This window comes from Sciurus carolinensis, chromosome 12 (genome assembly GCF_902686445.1).
Source record: "Sciurus carolinensis chromosome 12, mSciCar1.2, whole genome shotgun sequence".
Classification (NCBI taxonomy): Eukaryota; Metazoa; Chordata; class Mammalia; order Rodentia; family Sciuridae; genus Sciurus; species Sciurus carolinensis.
In genome coordinates, this window is record NC_062224.1 from 41,163,800 (window position 1) to 41,183,005 (window position 19,206).

Genomic DNA, 19,206 nt, shown 5'->3' on the forward strand with positions numbered 1-19,206 from the left:
CCTCCCCCACCACCAGTTTTCACTCATTTAACAGTGATTGTTTACTATATACTAGGCACAGTTACATACTTTTATATAATTATAATTTAACTGTCATGTTTCCTATTATTTCCAGGTTTTGCTAATAGTATGAAATCATTCAGGTTAAAATTTTTATGTGTTATTTCAACCACTTTCCTACCAGTTGTAGATCATCAAGGAATTTTTAAAGATCATTTTTAATCCAAAGGGAATGAAGAATTTCTTATGATAGAAATGGCTAATAATATGGAATCTTGGTGATGGAATTATTTTGGAAACAGCAGGAGACCCATTGGCAACCCACATTAGATCATGACCAGTATGTGAACACTTGGTCAACTAAAGCAGTAAATCCTTTGAGACCCTCAAGGAAAATAATCCCCCACAGAAATACTGTAAAGGAATCTTGTATCCTTACTTTGAAGTCATAAAATCAAATCTCTAATTGATTTTCAATTTCATAAAAGCTTGGTTCTTTTAAAATAGAAAACAACTCCTGGGTTATCTTGAGGATAATCATCTAGCATGGAACCTGGAATGTCAGGCTGGAGAATGTTCAGGATCATGGAAAAGGCCCATTTTCAGAGAAGGTTAAAAGCATGTGATTTGGAGTCTAGGAGACCTTGAACTTGTACCAGGTTCTTCCACTTACCAACCATAAATCTAGCTTTCTGTGTGAGTCAAATTATGAGAACATCACAGAGCAGTATAAGAATTAAAGAGAAAAAAAAATCTGACATTTAACCACCCTATTGGCCTAATACTTTCAGATGTAATTAAATAACATCCTCATTATCTTTGCATGTTTTATGGGCAATACATATCATTATCCCACTCTACTCCTCAGAATTAAAGAAATAAGAAAAACAATTTTAAAACTGAAGATCTGGTTCTGGGGTTGTAGCTCAGTGGTAGAGTGCTTGGCTAGCATGTGTGAGGCACTGGGTTTGATTCTCAGCACCACATATAAGTAAATAAATAAAGGTCCATCAATAACTAATATACATATATATGTATATATATTTATAAATATATATTTGTATATTATTTTTAAAATGTTATTTTAAAAAACTGAAGAGCTTTTTCTCATTTAGCTTACCCTCTCAAAATAATTTCTTGCTCAAGGAACTAAAAAGAAGAAGTTTCATGAATTTCTGGTATTAATCATACCATCACAATGCAGGCCTGGAGCCTACAAAGAATTTTAGGACAAGTGGAAGGAGTGGAAAAGAAGCATAGTGGGGCAGAAGAGAGGAGGGCTTCAGGCCACTTTGGAGGATGGTGAACACAAATTGTAGCAGCTTTCTGTGGACTCCAAAGGTAAGGATCCAGCTTTGAGCTCCCCACACAGTGTGTAACTACGTAACCCTCCACCACTGACAGTCCAGCCTGAAACACACCCATGCTATTGGCAGCAGATAAGAGGAAAAGTCAGAAGAAGGTCTGGAGTATCTCTGTTCTTGGGCTGAATTTCACTTGTAAGTCTGAGCTTCCAAAACCCATCAATTCCTTTCTTCTTCTGGAGCAAGCTAGCACTGAAGTTTTGCTTCTCTCAGTCCATTTCAGAGCTGCAGATTCCAAAAGTCTTCCTCAAACATAAGTTGAAGTTATACAATGTTTCCTTCAACAGCATTCTCTTTTATCAATTCTTGCAGATACAGTAATCCAGCCCAGGTCTAGCAGTGGTTTCACTTTCTGTGATATAAACAACCATGGTCCAAAAATATTAAATGAAAACTTTAGAAATAGATAATTTATAAGTTTAAAATTGCAAGCCATTTAGAGTAGCGTAATGAAATCTAGAGTTGTCTGCTCTGTTCTACTGGGGACATAAATCACCCATTTATCACACTGTGTGCATCTCTCATCCATAAGTAACTTAGTAGGCATCTTGGCTATCAGATTGACTCTCAGAGTATTACAGTGTTTGTGTTCAATAATATTTTATTTAATAACGGTCCACAAGCATAAAAGTAATGATGCTGGCGATTTTATTACATTATATCGTTAAAATTGTTCATTATTTTATTAGTATTGTGTTGATCTCTTAACTGTGCCTAATTTATAAATTAAACTTTATTACAGGATGTATTGATTGAGAAAAAGAAACATAATTTATAAAGGGCTTGGTACATCCTCAGTTTCAGAAACCACCTAGGGAGCTTGTCATATATTCCCCAGATCTTTCAGGAAGGATCACTGAAATTCCAGTATGGGGAGCTTTTGGCATAGCATTGGTATGAACTACCAAGCCAGAATGAGTGCTCCGATCTTCAATTCTGTTCTTCTCCAGATACCTCCAGTATGTCCTACCCCTATACATACGCTTCTTTTGGCAAACCAGCAACATATTATTACAATAGTCCCAAAGGAATCTTCTTTAAGAAACATAATTCTTTTCTATTTGGTAATTCTTATATCAGTTGATTGAAAACATCATAGAAAGAATACACCTAATGAATCATCTTTCTGAGAAATAAAGTCAGAAAGAGATTTCTGCCTCCTTTCCCCAGTTAAAATCTCATAGCAGGAAGATCATAATATCATCAATGTTCCTTTAAGTTTTATTACCAAAAAGAAATAGTAACTGGTGATATCTGCATGTACCATTTTCTTTAGAACTTATAATGTAACAGAAAATTTGAATCATTGCACCTACATTTAAAAAAAAGAAAAAAGAAAAAAAGAAAAAGTCACTCAGATTCATTTCAAAAGAGACTTCTAGGAGTCAAATAACTCTCCCATATTCTAGACAGTGCTTAGCATATAACAGGCAATAAGTTCTAAGAGAATTGAGCTTATAGTCATCAAGTAGGAGTCTAACATCAATCCTGCTGTCATCTAGCCTAGCAAGACCAGGAGTTCAAGTGACCACAATAGGAGTCACCATAAAGGTGAAGACCCCATTGAAATATGAGAAAGCACTTTTATGGAGTGCTCAGACTTCCTATAAATTGGATAGAATTAGCTATTTAGTTGGAGAGACAGATTCAAATGTGTGTTGGGCATTTGAATCTTGAAGGATGGGGGGGTCTAGATAGTTCAGTTTTCCCATCTACTGCTTAATGAAGGGAAATGCCCCAGCCGCTGCTATTGCCTGGTGCCTAGGTAACCAGCTGGGAGCCCAGTGACTGATCTGGAAATAGAAATAATTCATGTGACCAGGGCAGTATATAGATTTTTATTAACTAATATTTAAAAATTGGGAAAGTTCACATAAAATCTACCTTTCCAACTTCTTTATAAAATCCAAAATGCTGACAATACCAGGCCACATTCCAAATTCCATAATCAGCTGGCCTGAGTACAAGCCAGTCTCTTTAGTAGAGGCTGGTCCTCTTGGGGACTCCACTCTCCCTACCACTTTCCACAATTTTCAGTCTGGTCCACTTGACTCCCACATTATCTGTTTGGTTCATGTTGGCATGAGAGTTTCTGACCCTGAGCTATAAAGAAGTAATAAATATATTAATCATTCACTGATTTTTCTGTATTTTTTAAAGGTCACCATGATCTTAGAGACAATTTTGGCAGGGAAAAAAAAAAAGGAAAGACTTTTAGTATAATCTAATGAAAAGAAAAGATCTCTAAATATTTGAAAGCTTGCTAAAGGTAAAGATTTGAGGGAAAGGGAAATGGTAACATAAAACAAGGAAATGAAAAGGACAGAGCTGGCCATAAGGACTGAGCAAGGACAGACCCTGGAATTCCAACCAGTAAAGGTAGGGGAGGAACTTTCTATGTGATCAAAATGTATACGAACAACTCTCTTCTTGTATAGAGTAAGGCATTGAGATGAAACCAACCCATTCCTTATGAAATTCAACATATTGCCAGATGAGATGGTACATCCCTGTTATCCCAGTAGCTCAGGACGTTGAGGCAGGAAGAGCACAAGTTCAAAGTCAGCCTCAACAAAAGCGAGGTACTAAGCAACTCAGTGAGATCCTATCTCTAAATAAAATACAAAATAGGGCTGGGGATGTGGCTCAGTGACCGAGTGCCCCTGAGTTCAATGCCCAGTACCAAAAAAGAAAAAAAAAAAAAAAAAAGAAAAAAAAGAAAAGAAAAAAAAAAAAGAAATATAACATATTTATGTTTTTTGAGATGTAACCCACAAGAAGAGTACTATGTAAACCATGTGCACCAAAAAGTTGTCAGTTTTATAGAAGGGTTTGAAATTAATTTGTTGCTTATATTTATGATATTCTATATGTGTCAGCTTTCTGATACTTTAACAAATACCTGAGGTAATCAACTTAATAAGAGAAAAGGTTTATTTTGGCTCACAGATTTGGAGGTCCATGTGGTTGACCTCATCGCATGTGGTTCAATGGCAGACAGCACATCATAGCAGGAACACATTACAGAGGCAGTTCATTCACCTCATAGCTGGGTGCAAAAAAGAAAGAAAGAGAAAGTGACTTTGATTCCACAATTCCCCTTGAGGGCATGCCATCAGTGACCTAAGGACCTCCAATAAGTCCCACCCTTTAAACTTCCCACCACTTCCTAATAGTGTCTTGGGCTGGGGACTAAACCTTTAACATACCAGCCTTTGGGGGAAACTTAAAATTGAAACTATAGCAGAGACCACTCAGAGATAAAAGTGGGAGGGCAACAAACTAAGGGTATTAAAACAATCTCCAGAAAGATAAAGGAGTTTTATTCTCTAGGAAACAAGGTAGATATTCGGCAATCAGACAAATCAAGACAATGAGGACATAATGATCAGGGAGATACCCCTCTCACAACAAATCCAGTGCTGGTACCAGCCCCTAATGAGGTCATGACCCACAACAGTAGCAGGAAACCCAAATCAAGGTTAGCAATGATAACTTGTAAATCCTATGTTTAAATAACGTTTGAAATGGTTTCACTGTTGGTCCAAAAGGGTCACTAAAGAGCACAGTTAAAAGGAATCTTAAAAATAAACTAGATTAAAAATGTTCATTTCACAGATGAGGAAACCAAGGCTTAAAGTTTTTCTCCCTTGGTTATGCACGACTAGTTAGTCAGTGCACAACTAGTTAAACCACCTTCCTGCCTTCCTGCCATGGCAGCCTTCCAATTTCTGAAACAATGCAAAGCACCGTCACTCAAGGAAATAGGAAACTTTCTGATGTTTTGAGTAAAAAAAAAAAAAAAAAAAATTCTTTGGAGAAGAAAATCTAAGTGAAAAAGGAGGTAGAGTGGGCTTACTACTCCTTATTAATTGATAAGAAGAATTCTTCTGAAAGATGCTTACCATTTGTAGCTCTCATCTTCCACTCTGCTTTTCTTTACCTCAAAGTAGAAAATGTTTCAAATATTTAACAAATGAACCTAGTTATTTAAAAATAGCTGAATCTCTAATATAATTCCTAAGAGAATTTATTTTTTGAATATTTCTTTGTTTCCAATGTGAATTCCAAGAAGATAAGACAGCAGACAGGTTTGGAGAAAGAAAAAAAATCTTTGCCTTTATTTTCAGGCCTGCACTTGACTCAGGAAATAAGTTAATTATTAAGCCTGATTCATTTTTAAAAAGTAAATGTAATCATTCTTTCTTTGTTCCAAATGTATGCTTTACTTAGGAGTAGAGATGTCGTTCTATTTGAAGGACTGTTTGCTTGAGCTCAGTATTACCCCAGGGCAATGTATTATTGATAAGTCCATTTTCTTGTATAATCACCACTTCACATTTTACAACGTTTCACAGGAGTCCCTCTATAACCTTCATGAGGTTTTCTTGGACAAGGGCACTGGAGTCCATGTTGTCCAGAGAAAGTAATCTTGTTTCTATGGGTTAACTTTTGCATTTGAATTTCCAAGGTAATTTAGTAAGACTTTCTCACAGAAACCACACAATTGAGGTTACTTGTAGCTATAAGGCCTGCAACATTTTAAAACTCATATGCTTATCTGCATACATTTGCATGCACTTAAATCTCCATTGAGAAATAGAAAGGTCCACTTTATAGAGATGAATATGGAGGGTATGACTGAGTGACAACACAAAGGCCTATTTAAATGTTATTTGTCTCCACGTTCATTTATTTTCTGATGACAGAAGGGTCAGCTAAGAACCTTTATCTCAAATTCACTTCAGTAAATCAGCATTGTGCTTTTCTTCTTCTTTTTATTGTTGAGGGTTGGTCAGCTGGTTTTTGGCTTGTTTTTGCTTTCTTGTTGTGTATTTGGGGTTTATTTGCACAGTGGGGGGAAAAAGCCTCTGCCAGCTAACGTGAGGTGAGAAAAATGCACGGTGTACAATTGCAGGATACTCAGGAATCTCTCAAGTGTTTGAATAAACACATACCACACCAATTTAAAAGAAAAAAAGAAAGAAAAGGAAGAAAAAAAAAAAAAGAAGAAGAAGCTGGTTTAGCAAAAAGACAAACACAGTCTTCTGAGCCTGTCCAGCAGGCAGGCATGTCCAAGTGCATTCCTGGCGCCTGGGATGGCCCTGACACTTCCTTTCAGCCTAATGGGTCCTGAGCCCCGTCCTTTGTCTGCTGATTAACTGCTCTGTTCATTGACCAAACCACTAATTGCATGTTCCTTATAGTTACCCTACATTACTGTAAGAATTAATGAGACACAATTACAGCTCCCAGAAATCTCAGGCCTAGCCAACTGCACAGCACTCCAAGTGAATTAAAACTCTCAAAGAGAAAAGAGGGGGAAAAACTAGTCAATTGTTCACAGGAAGCAGAATGCTTTTTGTTTAAAAATTTTTGTATTTATTTGAAGTTGTTTCATAATTAGGCCCTGGGGGTGAAGGTAAGGGGGAAAAGAGAAAGAATGGACAAAGGACTTGGGAACTCAGCTTACACTGAGAAATGGTGGTAGATGCAAGAAAACATGTATTATGTAGATGTATGAAAAACTTAGGAAACAGAATGAACAAATTCAATGTTGCAAATAACGTATAAAACCAGTAACAAATCCTTGGCTTGAGTTGACATGTATGACACATGGAAAACCACTACAGGAATATTCCTTCAGTTGTATCCTCCCACAGACACAGGATTTTGCCCAATTTAAGAAAAATTTCTATTTATATAGCTTGCTGTTCCTCAACTCATGGAACTTGATGTTCATTAGAACTCAAGGCTTATTTACCAAGATGTGTGGAAGAATGCAAGTGGCCAAGAGGCTAACTCTTTGACTAATGAGGGAAAAGGAGTAATTTTCCATGTACCAAATCTTTTCACATTGAAAAACAGAGGAAAAAAATTGGGGGTGTGGAAATAACTTCAAGAGACTTTAAATGGCAATTATTCCAAAATATTTTGCTAATCTTGGTTTTCCTTGTAGACGGTGACTTGTTCTTTCTGTTAAGATTAATTTTATTAACTGTCTGATAAAAGTGCTATTTTAATTCAATTTTTCCTAAAAATAAGAGCAAATTTTTATATATTCATATATGTATATATCTTATATATTTATATATATATATGCATAGATAGAAGATAGATGACAAAGATGGCAGAGCAAGAGAAAGAAAGGTGGCAGATTGATGGTAGATAGACAGACTGAGAGAGAAAGAGAGAGAATGGCTAGCTACACAGGCCGATAAAGAGAAATTAGGATCAGCTTCCCAAATGAACTGACTGACGCTTTTTCGAATCTCATCTCAATAACACATCTGCACTTTGGATGCTAATTTGTCATGGAGGGAAGGGTGAAAAGAATATCATCTTTTCGGGCTCATGTCTGGATATCACATACATATAAATGAAAGCCTTCCAACTATAAGAGAGTAGGCAGGATGCTTTTCAAGGCCAATAAGCCCCATGAAGTGATAGAGCATTGCAGAGGCAGAACCAACTCCTCAGACCCACAGCTCATGTATATATAAGCAAACATATTCAATTTCTTAACATTTATCAGAAGGCAAGAGAAAATGTTTCTGTTCTTCCATTAAAAACCTGCCACAGGGTAGTATAGATGGTGGCAGAGTGCTTGATTGGCATTCTTAAGGCCTTAGATTCCAGTGTAACAAAAAAAAAAAAAAAAATTTGCTGTAGAAAGAGAAAGGAGAGCTACAAATGATGTTCAGGTACTCCTTAAACAAATGATTGCTGGGGCTCTCAGAGGAGTGTACCTCCATGCATCCTATCCATTCCCTCAAGGCTATGTCTATTCACTGTATCTCCGTCCTCTCTTGTGGAATTCTCTCACCCTCCCCTGCTTCTCAAATCTTATCCACACTTCAAGGCCAGTTCCTTAACACACCTACCTCCCACCCATCTTCCTGTCAAAGAAATTTTTTCTTTCTTCTAACATCCCAAGGCATATATTGCATGTACCAACTTGTACCAAACATTTGTCACTTAATCTTAGGCTGTATCAACTTTTCTATGACTGTATGTCTAGGTCTCCATTTAAACCAAAAATTTCTAAGGAAAGATGAGATACCTTTCCCCCTCCACTAAGGCCTACCACCTCCAGGGCACTTAGCAGGGCCTCCTGTACCTTGTGGTTGTTTAATAAATATCTTAAGGATAAACGAAGCTACAAACAGATGAATCAGTACAGAAAAAAGACCATTGGAGTGAAAAAGTAAGTAAGAAATGATAATGATCAAACATACTAAGTGGTTTGAGCACAAATATGGGGAGATTTGGCCCAGAATTAGGGTATAAGCATAAGACAGGGCCCTATAGATTCCTCCGATCCCCTTGATTAGGATATGCTTCAGTGGTAAGGGTGCTTGTGAAAGAGTTTAAGGGGAGAAAGGACTACCTCCGGAGCAGTAGAGGAACAAAGATCCCTAACAAGGAGGAACAACCAAGCCAATGGGTTAACTGGGCAATCAGAAGAGATGAGAGGTGACGTGAAAGAAAGCATTTAGAGCCAAGAGTTTGAGCATTGTTATGGAAATGCAAGGAGTGGGCAAATGTTTATTTTAGTACCTAAATTAAGAATAGATGTGGTTGGTGGAGGCAATGACATGGAGACAGGAAAGCGAGCCCAAAGTATGTACGAGAGTTCCTATATCCCCATGTTCAATATTTTCTGATTCAACCAACTGTGGACTGAAAATATCCATATTTTCTGAATATCCATATTTCAGTATATATAGATACTGAAAGTGTATCTATACTGAACATGTACAAACATTTTTTTTCTTGTTTCTAGTTCCTAAGCAACTCATTGTAACAACTATTTACATAACATTTGCCTTGTACTAGTTATAATAAGTAATCTAGATAGAGATGATTCAAGTATATGAAAGGTTATATATAGGTTATACACAAATACTATGCCATTTTATATAAGAAACTTGAGCATCTGTGGGTTTTTGTATCTGCTGAGGGTCCTGGAGCCAATCTCCCATGGCTACTGGGACAACTTCAATTTCCTTGCTCCAAAAATATAATGGTTTGGAGGAAAATGATACTGTGAATATAAAGGAAAGGAAGATACAGTTTATTATTCCAATGAACTGGAATAAGAGCACAAAAGGGGAGATAGAATAAGCACTCTTCTCTCTCTAGAGCCCTTTCTATCCAGACCCCTACATACCCTGGGACATCTAACAGAATCAAATAGTTTTCAAACAACAGCCAATGGTTCAATACCAGAACTATTTAATAAAGTGGAAAACAAGTTAGCTAAGGAATAAACTTTCTCAATTTTCTCTCAAAGCTTTTCTATGTAAAGAACTATTCAATTTGGATAGGAAATAATAATCATAAACCTGAAATTTAAAGGATTTTCAACAAGGAGTGCAGAAAACAATGTGTGTATTCCTATCAAGCACATAGAAAATGTAGCAGTTACGGGCATAAAGATACAGAAAGAAGAATTTTGAAGAGAGCAATGAAGCACTATGCAGCTAAACATCTGGGTATTTTTTGGTAGTGTACAGATTTCCAAAATAAATCTTCACTTTTTATCCACATGTTTAGCATATTGTCAACACCATCAGAATGATCAATTTTATACCTTTGGAGATGTCACATTGGGTGTTGTATAAACTGTTTCATTAAGTTACATTTTGAGCTATACTCATTAGCTATAGGCACATACAGAACAATGTCAGCTAAAACTCAGAACAAAACCAAATACATCACTTTTTCTAGCTACTTTAAAAAGTCAATTGACCTGACTTCTTTAAATCTGAAAAAGAAAAAGAAAAAGAAAAACAAGTTAACTATAAAATCATGTTTGAACTAGTAAGACAGTATTTACCTAGAAATTGCATTCATTAAAATATTGTGTTCCAATTAATGCAAGCATATTGGAAATGCTCAATCTCACAAATATTATATTACATGTATATCATCATTGTGATACTAAACTATAAAAGCTTAAAAATAAGAATTTTTACACATCAAATTGATTTAAGAAGATAGAGGATAACCAAGATTGGCCAACAAATGATTAGGCAGAAGTTTAAATTGGTAGAAGCTTTTTGGAAGGTAATTTGTCACTAGCTATTAAAATTGAAAACATGCATATCCTTTTTTTTTTTTTCATTTTATTCAGTTTTACTTAATTTAAGTTTGACTTTGCACAACCACATGGAGCTAGCAGCCACCATGTTGGGTAGCACAGTTTTGTTTGTTGTTGTTCTTGTTTTACTTTTCTATTTGTTCTAGTTAGTTATACATGACATTTGAATGCATTTTGACACATCACACATAAATGGAGTATAACTTCTTATTTTTCTGGTTGTACATGATATAGAATCACACTGGTCATGTAATCATATATGTACATAGGGTAACAATGTCCAATTTATTCTACTATCATTCCTACTCTCATACCCCCTCCCCTCCCTTCACCCCCCCTACCTAATCCAAAGTACCCCTATTTTTCCCTAGCCCCACCACCATTGGCAATTCTACTTGCAGAAATTTTCCTAATGAAATGCTCTGAGTGCGCAAAGATCTTTCCAGCATTGTTTCTAAAAGTGAAAAAGTCTTCAGATATTCAAATAGCAGTTGATCAAATAAACTGTTTAGTTGGTAAATGATGAAAAAATATGACACATTTTAATGAAATTATATAAACTAACCAAAAAATGTATAAGATATCATCAGTGGAAAAATTTAGTACCAGAAAAATATTTATGATGTACTAATATATATAAATAATAATTGGCTATAATTATTACAACATATATGAAAAAAATCTGAAGGAATTCATAGAAAATGACAGCAGCTATCATGAAGGAATGGCAACAGACTACAATAACCTATTAATTTCTGTGCTTTTTGAGTTTTTTGACAACAAGCATGTTAATTGTGAGATTAAGGAAAAAAAGTTAAAAAATAAAGAGCAAACACTAACTCTTGAAATTCCTTCCCGGTCAAAGTCAGCAATTCTACTACTGGGGAACATAAAAATTTGTTTCTCCTGAACAATATACCAGATAATATTACAAACACATGCACATGAACTAACCAGGCACTTTCTCAAACTCCTCAGGTTTTAATTAGTTAATTTCCACATCTATCATTTGTCAATTCCATCATACTTCATATTTTTTAAAATGTTCCAAAAGGTACCTATTACCATATGCAAAGAAGATGGAAATAATTTTAGAATTTGTAATTATGAAGAAGACTCTTTAGATATAATACCAAAGGCAAAATCCATCAAAGAAGTAAGTGATAAGTGGGACTTCATTAAAATTAAAAACTTTTGCTCTGTGAAGGACAATCTCAAGAGAATGAGAAGACAAGCCAAAAACCGAGAGAAAAAAATATTTGCAAAAGATACATCTGATAAAGTGCTGTTATCCAAAATATACAAAGAACTCTTAAAACTCAACAACAATAAAAAGGAGTAAAAGACCTGATAAGATACCTCACCAAAGAAAATGTGCATATAGCAAATAAACATTAAAAGACATTCAACCTTCCTACATCATTAGAAATTGCAAATCAAAACAATGAGATACCACTACATACATCAGAATGGTCAAACTACAAAGCACTGGCAAAAACAAATGCTGAAGAGAATGTGGAGCAACAGGAACTCTCATTCATTGCTGGTGGGAATGCAAAATGGTACAACCACTTTGGAAGATAGCTTGGCAGTTCCTTACAAAACTAAACAAACTCTTACTATACAATCCAGCAATTACAATCGATGGTATTTACCCAAATGAACCAGAAACCTAAGTCCACACACAAAACAGTTCACAGATGTTTACAGCAACTTTTTTTTTTCATCATTGCTGAAACTGGGAAACAACAAGTTTGTCCTTCAGTAGGCAAATGGACAAATAAACCAGTTCATTCAGACAAAAAAATATTATTTGTCACTAAAAAGAAATGAGTAAGTAATTTCTAATAAATGTGGAGGAAACTTAAATGTATATTATTAAGTAAGTCAAAGAAGTCAATCTATACAAGCCACATACTGTAAGATTTCAATTATATGACACTATAGAAAAGGCAACCCCATGTAACAAATAAGGTTAGTGGCCACCACAGTGAGAGGAAAGAAAGGATGACTAGGGAGAGCAGAGTTTTAGGGCAGTGAAACTATTCTGTTCAAATTTATAATGGTGGATACATGTCATTGTACTTTTGTTCTGATCTGTAGAATGTAAAACACCAAGCATGAACCTTAAGGTAAACTACGAACTTTGGGTGATAATGATGTGCCAGTGCAGGTTTGACAATTATAACAACTAAACTACTCTGGTACAGGATGTCAATAGTGGGAGAGGTTGTGCATATGGTGAGACAGAGTATATATGTATGGAAACTCTGCACTTTCTACTCAATTTTGCTGTGAACCTCAAACTGCCCATAAAAATGAAGTTTATAATTTTAAAAAAAGAATAAACTCATAGTTGGCATTCTAGAAATTGCTCACTGTGTCATGATCAAAATGAGCCGTCCATCACTGATTTTTATGATGTAATTGGAATTTCTCAATTTATAATATACATTCAAATTATTTTAAGATACTAAATATATTAACTTCTAGATACATATCATGAATCAGAATGTGCAGTCATCCTTTCTCATAAGACCTTATGTTTGCAAGGGTCTAGGAGCCCTGAAGAGTAGGAGAGGCCTGGGATTATGGCTCAGTGGTAGACCACTTACCTAGCATGTGTGAGGCACTGGGTTCAATTCTCAGCATCACATACAAATGAATAAATAAAGGTTTGTCAACAACCAATAAAAATATGTTTTAAAAAAATGCAGGAGACCCAGGAACTCCATATTAATGTGTGAGATTAAACAAGATGTTGTCACCTATTTCAAAGCTGAAATAGAACTATTTTTAACAAAGATACCTGTCAACTTTATTCTTCACACCACAAATTTGCTCTTAAAAGTCCAGTTACTGTCATTGTTGGTATTAAGACTGAAAAGGTACAATTTTGGAATTAATTTATAAGCCAGAGGCATGCTCTGTTTGTACCTCAGCTGGTTGTGGACATAGGTAAAGTGTGACTCTCAGCCAGTTTCTGTCACAATCTATGTGTACACATGCAAAGACATGGAAAGAACCATTACTTTTATCACACAATTAAAATCTACCCTTTATTAAAGGTGCCAACTTCAGGCAAAGTGGTTTTGGTCTAATTTATTGGGTTAATTACCTGATCATTCACATTAGTTTATGTTTGTGCAAACAAAGAATTAGCACAGGCAGCCCCACTTTTTTGTCATAGTTTAGTAAATGGTGCTGTTTTTCCAGGGCCAATATTTACAAAGTTCAAAGTGAAGTATTTATTTGACATTATAGACCAAGGCTAAATTTACTCTAGGCTATACAGCATGATCTATAAGAAATAATGTGTCAAAATTGGATGATACATTACTGAGATAAAATTTAAATCTTATTACAATTTTTCCTCTACCCTAATCCTATTATTTTGTCAGCTAGTTTGGAAAATGACCATGACTATTTAATTTCACTGATAAAATTTATCAATTTAATTTTTAGGAAAAAGAAATATGCTCTAAGTCTAGATTAAGGATAATTTTGTAAATTTTCTTTCTAAATTAAAAGTAATGTGTACATAATTCCAAGGGCTCATTGAAAGTATAGACCTACTTTAAACGTCTCCCATAATGAGTAGGATTTAAAAACTTGCATTCAGTTTCTATTAAATGCATTTTTTGAGTACCAACAATATGCCAGGTGCTGTATTAAGCAACAGGAAGAATAAAAATCACTATCTTGGAGCTTCCAAGATGGCGGACTAGAGGGCAGCTGCATTTCATGTTGCTCCAGGATGCAGGATTCAAAAGAGGAGTTAGGGAGAGACTTGGAACCAACTAAAAGCCGCCGGGTGAGTCTCTCCCGTTGGGGAGGCATCCCGGATGGGGCGGTAGCCCTGTAACGCAGGGAACTTTGTGAAGTAGAGTTGCTCGGCAAGATGCCCCTCCCCCCGCTGGAGTGGTAAACACGGACAACTGTGATCACTGTAGAGGAGGCGGCTCAGCACAGCGCTTGGACTCGGAGCAACCACTGGGGCTCCGGGCGGCTGCCTGAGGAGGAGCTGCGTGGTGAGCTGTTTGGACTCAGATCGATCGCTCCTGAACACCAGGGAGCTGCCCGGAGGAAGAGGAGAAGCGTGGCGGGTCGCTTGGTCTAGGAGTGACTGCATCAGAGCCACAGGCAGTTGCCAGAGGAGGAGCTGCATGGTGAGCTGTTTAGACTCAGAAAGACCGCTTCTGAACACCGGGGGGTTACCCGGAGGAAGAGGAGAAGCGCGGCGGGTCACTTGGTCTAGGAGTGACTGCATCAGAGCTACAGGCGACTGCCTGAGGAGGAGGCGAGTGGTGAGTTGTTTGGACTCAAAGCGACCGCTCCTGAACACCGGTGGCCTGCCTGGAGGAGGAGCGCAGTGGGTCGCGTGGTCTCCGAGCGACCGCTCCTGAACACCCAGGGGGGCTACCCCGAGGAGGAGGAGGAACAGGGCGGGTCACTTGGACTCGGAGTGACTGGCTAGGGCTATGGGCGGTTGGTGGGAGGAGGAGACGCAAAGTGAGTTGCTTGGACTCCTAGTGACTGCGTCAGAAACCAGGCAGCTGTCCGGAGGAAGAGGTGTGTGGCAGGTCTCTGGGTCTCGGAGCTATTGTACGAGGCTCCAGGTGGTGGCTCAGAGGAAGGGCCGCATAGCCAGGCGATTAGGTGCAGAGCAGGGTCCCAGGACCAGCTTCTTGGTGGAAGAGCCGCACAGAGACACGCCTAGGAGCAGAGCGAAGTTTCCAGGACTGCGGGAAGATTCTCTGAGGAGAGGCAGCCTAAGGAGACTTGTCTGTGAAGGGTGAGGCTCCCGGGCCCAGGAGGTAGGTCCAGGCCCCTGGGAACGTGGCAGAGGAAGACAGCCCAGCCCAGGCGGTAATTGTAGATTGAGGGGAACCTCTAGAAGGGGAACTGACCAGCGAGACCTCCCCACCAGGTGAGTCTTCCATGTTGGGTGAGGTTTTCCCACAAGGACGGTAAAACCAGAGACACAGGCACAAACAGGCCTTGCCTCAGCCCGTACCCTAGTTCCCCTTTGGATGACCATTGGTCAACAAGTGGAGGCACCTCTGCCCACTAGCAGGGAATATACCCCACCTGAAGGCCACCACCCCTAGAGAGGCAGCTTCCTTGTGGAGCACCGCATTATCAACTTCCTCCAAGACTTCAGGCTACTGAAGACTAAGAGGGGGATATACTAGAAATCTTCAGGGACATTACAAGTCAATAGAGGAAATCTGTAATATCTTAGCGGTCCACTGATACCTGAACAATATGAGAAAACAAGGGAAGAAAATGCCCCAAACAAATCTAGATGTTACATCAATAAAATCCAACGACAGCATGGCAGAAGAAATGACAGAAAGGGAGTTCAGAATGTACATAATTAAATTGATCAGGGAAGCAAACGATGAGATGAAAGAGCAAATGCAGGCATTGAATGATGAGATGAAAGAGCAAATGCAGGCATTGAATGATAGCACCAATCGACAGTTAACAGAGCAAATTCAGGAAGCAAAAGATCATTTCAATAAAGAGTTAGAGATATTGAAAAAAAACCTAACAGAAATCCTTGAAATGAAGAAAACAATAAACCAAATTAAGAACTCCATAGAAAGCATAACCAATAGGATAGAACACCTGGAAGACAGAACCTCAGATATTGAAGACAAAATATTTAACCTTGAAAACAAAGTTGACCAAACAGAGAAGATGGTAAGAAATCATGAACAGAATCTCCAAGAACTATGGGATATCATGAAAAGGCCAAATTTGAGAATTACTGGGATTGAGGAAGGCTTAGAGAAACAAACCAAAGGAATGAACAATCTATTCAATGAAATAATATCAGAAAATTTCCCAAATCTGAAGAATGAAATGGAAAATCAAGTTCAAGAGGCTTATAGGACTCCAAATAGACAAAATTACAACAGACCCACACCAAGGCACATTATAATGAAAATACATATCATACAAAATAAAGACAGAATTTTAAAGGCTGTGAGAGAAAAGAACCAAATTACATTCAGGGGGAAACCAATACGGATATTAGCAGATTTTTCAATCCAGACCCTAAAAGTTAGAAGGGCCTGGAACAACATTTTTCAAGCTCCGAAAGAAAATGGATGCCAACCAAGAATCTTATACCCAGCAAAACTTACCTTCAAATTTGATGATGAAATAAAATCATTCCATGATAAACAAAATCTAAAAGAATTTACAAAAAGAAAGCCAGCATTACAGAACATTCTCAGCAAAATATTCCATGAGGAAGAGATAAAAAAACAAAGAAGCAAATCAGCAAAGGCAGTGATTATCCTGAAGGAACTGTCAAATAAAGGAGGAACCAAGGTGTGTCAAATAAATAAATAAATAAATAAATAAAATTTTTAAAATGAACCAAATGACCGGGAATACAAATCATATCTCAATAACAACCCTGAATGTTAATGGCTTGAACTCACAAATCAAAAGACATAGACTGACAGAATGGATTAAAAAGAAAGATCCAACAATATGTTGCCTGCAAGAGACTCACCTCATAGAAAGAGATACCCATAGACTCAAGGTGAAAGGATGGGAAAAAACATACCATGCACATGGACTCAGCAAAAAAGCTGGAGTATCCATCCTCATTTCAGATAATGTGGACTTCAAGCCACAGTTAGTCAGAAGGGATAAAGAAGGACATTTCATACTGCTTAAGGGAAGCATAAATCAGCAAGATATAACAATCATAAACATCTATGCCCCAAACAGTGGCTCATCCATATATGTCAAACAAATCCTTCTCAATTTTAGAAACCAAACAGACCATAACACAATAATACTAGGTGATTTTAACACACCTCTCTCACCACTGGACAGATCTTCCAAACAAAAATTGAACAAAGAAACCATAGATCTCAATAACACAATCAATAATTTAGACTTAACAGACATTTATAGAATATACCATCCAACCAAGAGCGAATATACTTTCTTCTCAGCAGCACATGGATCCTTCTCTAAAATAGACCATATATTATGCCACAAAACTAATGTTAGCAAATGCAAGAAGATAGAGACACTACCTTGTATTCTATCAGATCATAATGGATTGAAGTTAGAAATAAATGAAAGAGTTAAAAACAGAAACTACTCCAACACCTGGAGATTAAACAATATGCTATTATATGATGAATGGATAACAGAAGATATTAGGAAGGAAATTAAAAAATTCGTAGAGGTAAATTAGAACAAAGAAACATCATACCAAAATCTCTGGGACACTATGAAAGCAGTACTTAGAGGAAAATTTATTTCATGGAGCGATCCAATAAAAGAAGTAAAACTCAACAAATAAACGACCTAACACTACATTTCAAAGCCCTAGAAAAAGAAGAACAGACCAACACCAAAAGTAGTAGAAGACAGGAAATAGTTAAACTCAGAGCTGAAATCAACGAAATTGAAACAAAAGAAACAATACAAAAAATTGACAAAATAAATAGTTGGTTCCTTGAAAAAATAAACAAAATTGATAAACCTTTAGCCACACTAACAAAGAGAAGACGAGAGAAAACCCAAATCACTAAAATTCGGAATGAACAAGGAAATATCACAACAGACACGACTGAAATACAAAACATAATTAGAAGCTATTTTGAAAATCTATACTCCAACAAAATAGAAAATTTCGAAGACATCAACAGGTTTCTAGAGACATATGAATTGCCTAAACTGAACGAGGAGGACATACACAATTGAAATAGACCAATTTCAAGTAATGAAATAGAAGAAGTCATCAAAAGCCTACCAACAAAGAAAAGTCCAGGACCAGATGGGTTCTCAGCCAAGTTCTACAAAACCTTTAAAGAAGAGCTCATTCCAATACTTCTCAAAGTATTCCATAAAATAGAAGAGGCGGGAACCCTCCCGAACTCATTCTATGAAGCCAATATCACCCTGATACCTAAACCAGACAGAGACACATCGAGGAAAGAAAATTTCAGACTAATATCCTTAATGAACATCGACGCAAAAATTCTAAACAAAATTTTAGCAAATTGCATACAAAAATATATTAAAAAGATAGTGCACCAGGATCAAGTGTGTTTCATCCCAGGGATGGAAGGTTGGTTCAACATCAGGAAATCAATAAATGTAATTCACCATATCAATAGACTTAAAGTCAAGAATCACATGATTATTTCAATAGATGCAGAAAAAGCATTTGGTAAAATACAGCACCCCTTCATGCTCAAAACACTAGAAAAAATAGGGATAGTGGGAACATTCCTTAACATTGTAAAGGCCATCTATGCTAAGCCCATGGCTAATATCATTCTAAATGGTGAAAAACTGGAAGCATTCCCCCTAAAAACTGGAACAAGGCAGGGATGCCCTCTTTCACCACTTCTTTTCAATATTGTCCTTGAAACTCTAGCCAGAGCAATTAGACAGACCAAAGAAATTAAAGGGATACGAATAGGAAAAGAAGAACTCAAACTATCCCTATTTGCTGATGATATGATTATATACTTAGAGGAACCAGGAAATTCCACCAGAAAACTTTTAGATCTCATAAGTGAATTCAGTAAAGTAGCGAGATATAAGATGCACATAAATCTAAGGCATTTTTATACATAAGTGATAAATCTTCAGAAAGAGAAATTAGGAAATCTACCCCATTCACAATAGCATTGAAAAAAATAAAATACTTGGGAATAAATCTCACCAAAGAGGTGAAAGACCTCTACA